The sequence below is a fragment of the Aedes aegypti genome, chromosome 3 (genome assembly GCF_002204515.2).
Source record: "Aedes aegypti strain LVP_AGWG chromosome 3, AaegL5.0 Primary Assembly, whole genome shotgun sequence".
In the NCBI taxonomy this organism is placed as follows: Eukaryota; Metazoa; Arthropoda; class Insecta; order Diptera; family Culicidae; genus Aedes; species Aedes aegypti.
Genome location: NC_035109.1, coordinates 136440951 through 136448830, shown reverse-complemented (window position 1 = coordinate 136448830; position 7880 = coordinate 136440951). Strand labels below are relative to the sequence as shown.

The following is a 7880-nucleotide window of genomic DNA, read 5'->3' as shown; positions in this document are numbered from 1 at the left end:
AATAACAGTGCTGGTAGTCTTGATTTTTACACTCATGCGACCTTTGGTCATATGATGACGACTTGATTGAAGAACTTTTATATAAAACTTTCGCACTCATGCGACCTTTGGTCATATGATGACGATTGCTTAGCAGAACTTTTGAACTCAATCAATTTTGCAAATTGTAAGTCGTATGTCTCATTTTGCTAGAATAGTTTTTTTCTTTTATCGCAATTGCGTGTGACTGTCAAAGAGTGAACAACTTTGTGAGATTTAACTGATATAAATAAACCATCAACAATTAAAGATTAAAGACAACACAAAAAAATTAAAATAGAATTTGAAAAAATTACAGAAAGGTTGGATCTCGATTTTGCTTTTAAAAAAAAATTGAAATAGAATTTGAAAGAAATTACAGTCGAGTTGGTATAACTGATTACCGCATACGAATAGGAAATAGAAAATATTGAGAAACTCAAGTGGTTGGTACTTTTTTCTGATACGAATAGGAAATAGAAAATATTGAGAAATTTCAGTGGTTTGATCTTGTTCTCATACGAATAGGAAATAGAAAATATTGAGAAATTACCGTGGATTGGATGTTTTATCTTGTTTCGTAAAAATAATAGAAATAGAACTAAAAAAGAGCTTACAGTGTTGGTTCTTGTTTTGTGCTTGACTTTTTGAATACGAATTGTAAATAGAAATAATTAGATAAATTCTAGTAATTGTTGTTCTGTTTGAAACGAATTGTAAATAGAAATATATAGAGAAACTGCAGTGGTTTGATATTTCAACAAAAATAATAGAAATAGAACTTTAAAAGAAGTAGCTGTTGCGACGCCAAACTTATTTTACGATCGGATAGGTAAAATCCATAAGAGCAATTAGAGATCCTGCTTTGTATACAGTCTAGAATGTGCCTGCCACAGATAAGACAAATGAAAATGTTTTGTTTTTGTTTTGCTTCGCATCATTCTAGGGATATAATAGAATCCAATAATAATTATGTTCGTTTACGCCCAATGGCACCGATACATCATACTTAGGTAATGCGCATCGAAAACAAAAGATAGACAAAGGATGCAGGCAGTTTAAATGACACGATGATAGGAGGTAGCGATTAATAACCATTGTTTGTATTGTTAGCCAAATTCAGTCGGGACTTTCTGTCGCCCGCCTTCTTTTCGTTCTTTCCGTTTACTTTCCATTCGGTCAATAGCAGATACTCTCTTTTCATTTTTTGTACCTACTAGATTTCAGAAAACTATATATATCATTGACAATAAAGGAAAATAGCTCACAACTAATTCGACACTCGTTGAATGATCCGAACTCCAAACGGTTTTTCAAATCAATAGTTGCTAAAAACCATTGACCAGGCCTTTCACACTGAGAAGGAACCAGTCTCTGCTAGTTGTTCTATTCTTGAAAATCGCTTAAAAAAATAACTTCGGCCTAGCCGAATCAGTAGCAGTGCTGATAGTCTTGATTTTTGCACTCATGCGACCTTTGGTCATATGATGACGACTTGATTGAAGAACTTTTATATAAAACTTTTGCACTCATGCGACCTTTGGTCATGATACGAATAGCGACCATTCATAATACGAATAGGAAATGGGAAATATTGAGAAACTACTGCAGATTGAATGGTTCATCTTGGTTCGTAAAATAATAGAAATAGAACTTTAAAAAGAACTAACAATGCAGCTTCTTGTTTTCGTATACGAATTGCAAAGATACCAAGAAATGTTGAATTGAAAATAGAGAAATTGTAGCTGTTTGATGTTTTCACAAAATAATTGAAAGACTTGTGAACTTTGTTGCCGAATGGCCAGGAAGCACATCATGTCAAGTCATGGGTTCTATTCCCGTTTCAACCAGGCAAACTTTTCATCATGAATGTTTCTCGGATGTGCCACTGGACCACGCTTGACCAATCGGCTGGCTTCACTTTTTGTTGAATATCGCGTTTGCCAAGGATTCTGCACTACTGATTTTTCAACAAACTATGGATGGTTCGTCACTGTGAGTGTCGGCATAAGAATAAGAGTGTTCTATGATGTCCCAACCAATCGAGTTTTTTGTTTCTTTTCAAATGAGTAAAATATAATAACACATGCTTTCGTCCTGACAGCTGTAGGAATGTTACATTTAGGTATTTGTTCAACAAACTTTGAATGGTTCGTAACCTCAAGTGTCGGCATAATTTTCCTCTACATAAAAATTGTTCATATCAAATGAAAATATTATATTTACGTATAAACATGTAAGTTAAGATCGAACCTTTACCGATCCTCAACAATCATCCATACACCAATCGCTTTATTGGTGTATCATCATTTTCATCATTCCCGGCAACAACAACAACAACGACGACGTCCACCACACCGACGACGATAGCCCAGCTAGTAGAACGGAAACAGTAGTCTAGCATCAGCATTTCATCACCTGACAACATAGGTAGCATTTACGTGGACAACCACCGAACGAGACCACTAAACGAAGCCACAGCCCTTTGGACCCGCGGCATCAGCAGTTCTTCCACAGCAATAGCATAAGCATTGCAGTAGGTAGTGAGGTTTGATCGTAATCAATAATTGAATAAAGGTTCAGTTCGTTTAAGGCAGTAGATCGAATAAGTTCTTTTTTTAAAACTTAGTCTGGGTGACACCCTTCTTCACTGGCGCAGTCGGCAGTTCTAGCGTGGAGTAGTTAAAGTGTAGTGAAAAGTGTTCTTATCCGAAATCATCGGCGGCTTACCGAAGAGCAAAGGAGGAAACACCTAAACTACAGATTCTAGTGCACCGGCGGTTCACCGAGACACCAAAATCATCTTTAACGAAGCTTCACACCTGCTAGAAGACATCGAACCATCCGAGGCAATATCGGACAATTTAACCATCCGAGGGAACATCGGATAAAACCGTAAGTAGAATTAAGCTTTTTTATGTAAGTGATTATCAGAGTGATTTAAGTGAATGATCAAAATAACAAAATATAAGAAAAAAATATCTATTATAGTGACAGAAAAATAATTAATTTAGCTTTTTTTATATCCAAATTTAAAACAAAAATCCTAGAAAACATAAATTCTCTTCACCTGTATTTTTTTTTACCATATTTTGAAAAGATTTTTTTTTTTTTAATCAATTTTGACTTCAAGTGTGAAAAATGGCAAAGTTTGACGAGAACCGTGACTTGATCACTATCCAAGTCGGAGAGTTAGAAACCCAGATCAGAGAATTAATGGGTATAATGCAACAACGCGACTCTAGAATAGCAGAGTTGGAAGCGTTCGCTACGCACCAACAATCAATTGCGAAAGAAGCCGCTGTTGTGCAGCAACAAAATTCGGTAGAAGGCGCCTTGCGAGCTCTTCAGACCCCACAAATTATTAGGATGTTGCCACCATTTGATGGTAACCCCATTAAATTACATTCATTCATAAGATCTATTGATGATCTTATGCCTGAAATTTCAAAGGTCAAGAACACTCCAGCTTACACTGTATGGCTTCTTGCCATCAGATCCAAAATTATAGGAGACGCTGACAATGTTCTAGAATTTTATGGCACTAGCACAGACTGGGACGAAATTAAAAACAGTCTGATTACACACTACAGCGACAAAAGAGATGAAGTATCTCTCACAAAGGACCTGTTTAAAATTACACAAGCGGATAAGGAAATTGAAGATTTCTATAAGGAAATAACTTTTATGTTGTCTCTTATGGTAAATCAATTAAATTTAAACGAACACAACAGTGACGTAAGAGCCGCGAAAAATCTATTTTACCAGGAAATAGGCCTGAAAGTGTTTCTTGCAGGGCTCAATGAACCGGTAGGCACTGTCATCCGTGCTCAATGTCCCACATCGTTGAAAGACGCTTTAAGACGATGTATTGAAGAAAGAAACTTTTATTATCACAAACAAAAATCTTATACCCCACCTGTCCCTACTAGGAACAAATTTCAAAACAAATTTTCAAACCCATTTTCAAGATTTCAGCAAACTTCGGTAACACAAAATTCGTTTCCAAGTTACCCAATCCAAACTAATCCATTCCAACGCGTCACACCAATCCAACGTCCACAACAACTACAGCACACCCCTCAACAGTTCTCTCCATTCCAACCTCAAGTACCATTTCAACGTACATTTTCTCCCAGTCAACCAAATCATTCTCAAAGAGCACAACAACCTGGCCCATCCAATCCATTCAACCGAAATCCTAACCAATTTAGTAAACCTCCTTCCGGAACCTATCGTCCTCCAAAACCCACTCCAATGGAAATCGACCAGTCATTGAGAAGTTTAAAAGTAAATTATATGAATAGACCAAATTTTCATGAAGTAAATTGGACAGAACCAATCGATTACTACGGTCAATATAGTGAGCCATCTAACTGTTACCAATATGATGCAACTAATTATGAGCAAGTTAATATCAATAATAGTTCCGAAGAACAACCCGTTACTGAACCAGAGGGTGATACCTTAAATTTTCAGATGGAATTGCCCGAAACACCAGAAACATGAACAGTAATAATTTTCTACCCTATATAAAAATGAAAACTAAATTTGGCGAACTAAAGTTTTTAGTTGACACTGGTGCCAACAAGAACTACGTGGATCCTGATAAAATTAGCACATGTTTTCTGAAAAACTGTACACCTACAGGAGTCAAAAATATCAATGGGAAACACAACATTAACAAATGTGTTGAAATCGAAATGTTTAACCCTCTAATACCCAAATTTTTATTTTCGATTTAAGTATTATTTTTCGTTATCTAAAATCGTTCTAAACACGTTTTGGGCATTTATTTATTTTTATTCGCAAAATTTTAAATTCTGGTTTTTGATTTTTATAATTTTTATTTTTGAACATCCCTAGCTTTTTTCATTTTTTCTTTAAGCCTTTTCTAGTTGTTGATTTTTGGCAATAATAAAAATTTAAATTGTTACGGTATTTTTAAAAATATTAAATTTTTATTTATTTTTTCGAAGCGTATTTTATTTTCCGTGTAACTAACGGAAAAACAGGTTTGAAATGATTTTAATACCACCAGGCTCTTCTTTTGTGATAGGTTAATCGTAGAAAAATATAAAAGGTACGATTTTTTATATTAAATGTTAAATGAAGCCCAGGCATTTGTAGGTTATATAAGAATGCAATTTTTCAAACAATTTCTAAAAATACAAAAAAGTTTCAAAAGTCATAAAAAACTTTTCTTATATGCGTGTTATGAGTCAAGGTATAAGCCAAAAATAAAATCATTTTGATTTCCGAGCTACGAAAAAATACACAAAATTCCAAAGTGTACCCCGTCTAAAGGCGGGGTTGGGTATTAGAGGGTTAACCAACCACTAACCTTTTACGCTTTGAAATTCCATCCATACTTCGACGGACTGATTGGATACGAATCACTCAGAAATCTAAAAGCAGAAATTTTAACCTCATCTAATACTCTCAAACTTCCTACTACATCAGTTAACATGCTTCGAAAATACCCCGATTCATTTAGTCGCAATCTAAATGCATATGAAGAAATTCCATTACCTCTAAAAATGAATGTACCGAATGGCGACTTTTTCGTCGAACATCCACTTCCTCTAACAGACGAAGTAATGATTCTACCAGGACTCTACACAGCAAAGGACAACAAAGCTACAGTTCTTTTGAAAAATTGCTGTGAAGTTCCAGTGAAAATCAGCCCTAATCGACTCATTTTCTCCGAATTGAATAATTTTGAAGTAGTGCAAAAAGTTGAAAATTATGAACCTGGATACGTATTTGATAACACATCAATAGATCCTAGATTGAAAAATCAGCTTCGAATCGACCATTTAAACATAGAAGAGAAGCGAAAATTGATCAATTTGATTTCGAAATTTCCAAGTGTTTTCTATTTGGAAGGTGACAATCTAAGCTTTACGAACGTCATTAAACATAGAATAGAAACCAAAGACGATCTACCCGTTCATGCAAAAAGCTACAGGTACCCCTATTGTCATAAAGAGGAGGTACAAAAACAAGTTTCTAAGATGCTGTCTCAAGGCATCATACGTCCCAGCACGTCTCCTTGGTGCTCTCCAATTTGGATCGTACCAAAGAAATTAGATGCATCTGGACAACAGAAGTGGAGATTAGTAGTCGACTATAGAAAACTTAATGAAAAGACTATAGATGACAAATACCCACTACCCAACATAACCGAAATATTAGACAAACTAGGAAAATGCCAATATTTCACAACATTGGACCTAGCATCTGGCTTTCACCAGATCGAAGTTCACCCAGATGATATCCAGAAAACAGCCTTTTCCGTAGAACATGGATTATACGAATACTTAAGAATGCCATTTGGACTGAAAAATGCTCCAGCAACTTTTCAGCGTGTCATGGATCACGTACTCCGTGACCTAATTGGAAAATGTTGTCTTGTTTATATGGATGACATTATTATTTTTTCTGTTTCTCTTCAAGAACATATTGAAAATTTGACAAAAATATTTATGGCATTGGAAAAAGTAAACCTCAAAATACAGCTAGATAAAAGTGAATTCCTTAAGAAAGAAGTGGCATTTCTAGGCCATATTGTGACAGATAATGGCGTTAAACCAAATCCAAGCAAAATCGAAGCAATTCAAAATTGGCCTATCCCCAAAAACCAGAAAGAACAAAGAGGCTTTCTAGGAATTTTAGGATATTATCGTAGATTCGTTCGTGATTTCGCCAGAATAACAAAACCTCTCACTGCTCAACTGAGGAAAGGCGAACACGTAGAGCACACAGATATTTTTTTAAAAACATTCGTTGCATGCAAAAAACTTTTAACTCAAAGCGATATCCTTCAATATCCAGATTTCGAAAAACCATTCGTGTTAACCACAGATGCTAGTAATTTTGCTCTAGGTGCCGTTCTATCCCAAGGTGCTATTGGACAAGACAGACCCGTAGCATATGCGTCTAGAACATTGACGAAAACCGAAGAAAGATATTCAGCAATAGAAAAAGAATTATTAGCGATCGTATGGGCAACTCAATATTTTAGACCCTACCTTTTTGGTAGAAAATTTACATTATACACGGATCACCAACCTTTAACATACGCACTAAACCTCAAAACACCCAATACAAAACTAGTTAAATGGCGTCTGCAGTTATTAGAATATGATTTTGAAATAAAACACCGACCCGGTAAGCAAAACGTTGTCGCTGATGCTCTATCGAGGATAACACATGATATCAACCTGAACGAAGATGATTCCGACTCAGACGACTGTTCAGTGCATTCTGCTGATACAGATGACTCTGAATTCATCAAATGTACAGAAAAACCAATAATTTTTTTTCACAACCAAATTATTTTAAAAATTGACCCTAACGAATCTGAGACATACGAAGAAATTTTCCCTCGTGTGTACCGAAGAACTATTACGAAAATAACATTTGGTGTACCACTTTTAATTCGAATTTTGAAAGAATACATGGATCCCAGACGATCAAACTGCATTATGTGTCCTGAAAACGTGATACAATCCTTTCAAATTGTATACAAAAACTATTTTAGTAGATGCAAAACTTTCAAACTCTGCATATCACAAAAAATTCTCATTGATCTACCAAACTTAGAAGATCAAAACTCAATTATCGAGGATACCCACGAAACAGCTCACAGAGGTATTCGTGAAAATCTGGAGGAGATAAAAAGGAGATTCTTTTTTCCTAATATGAAAAGGAAAGTTAGGAAGTACATCATCCTATGTGATACTTGTAATAAAGCAAAATACGAGAGAAAACCTTACAAAATTAAATTTGGTGAAACCCCTATACCGAAACAACCCATTGAAATTATTCACATAGATATCTACATCGCTCAACCAAAT

At 35.3% G+C, this 7880-nt stretch overlaps 1 protein-coding gene across 4 annotated transcripts in view; it reads right to left on the bottom strand.

Annotated features, from left to right (window-relative positions):
- The window catches only part of LOC5575615, a 984994-nt gene that overhangs the window by 204574 nt on the left and 772540 nt on the right, over positions 1–7880 (bottom strand). The gene's annotated exons all lie outside the window — the stretch shown is intronic.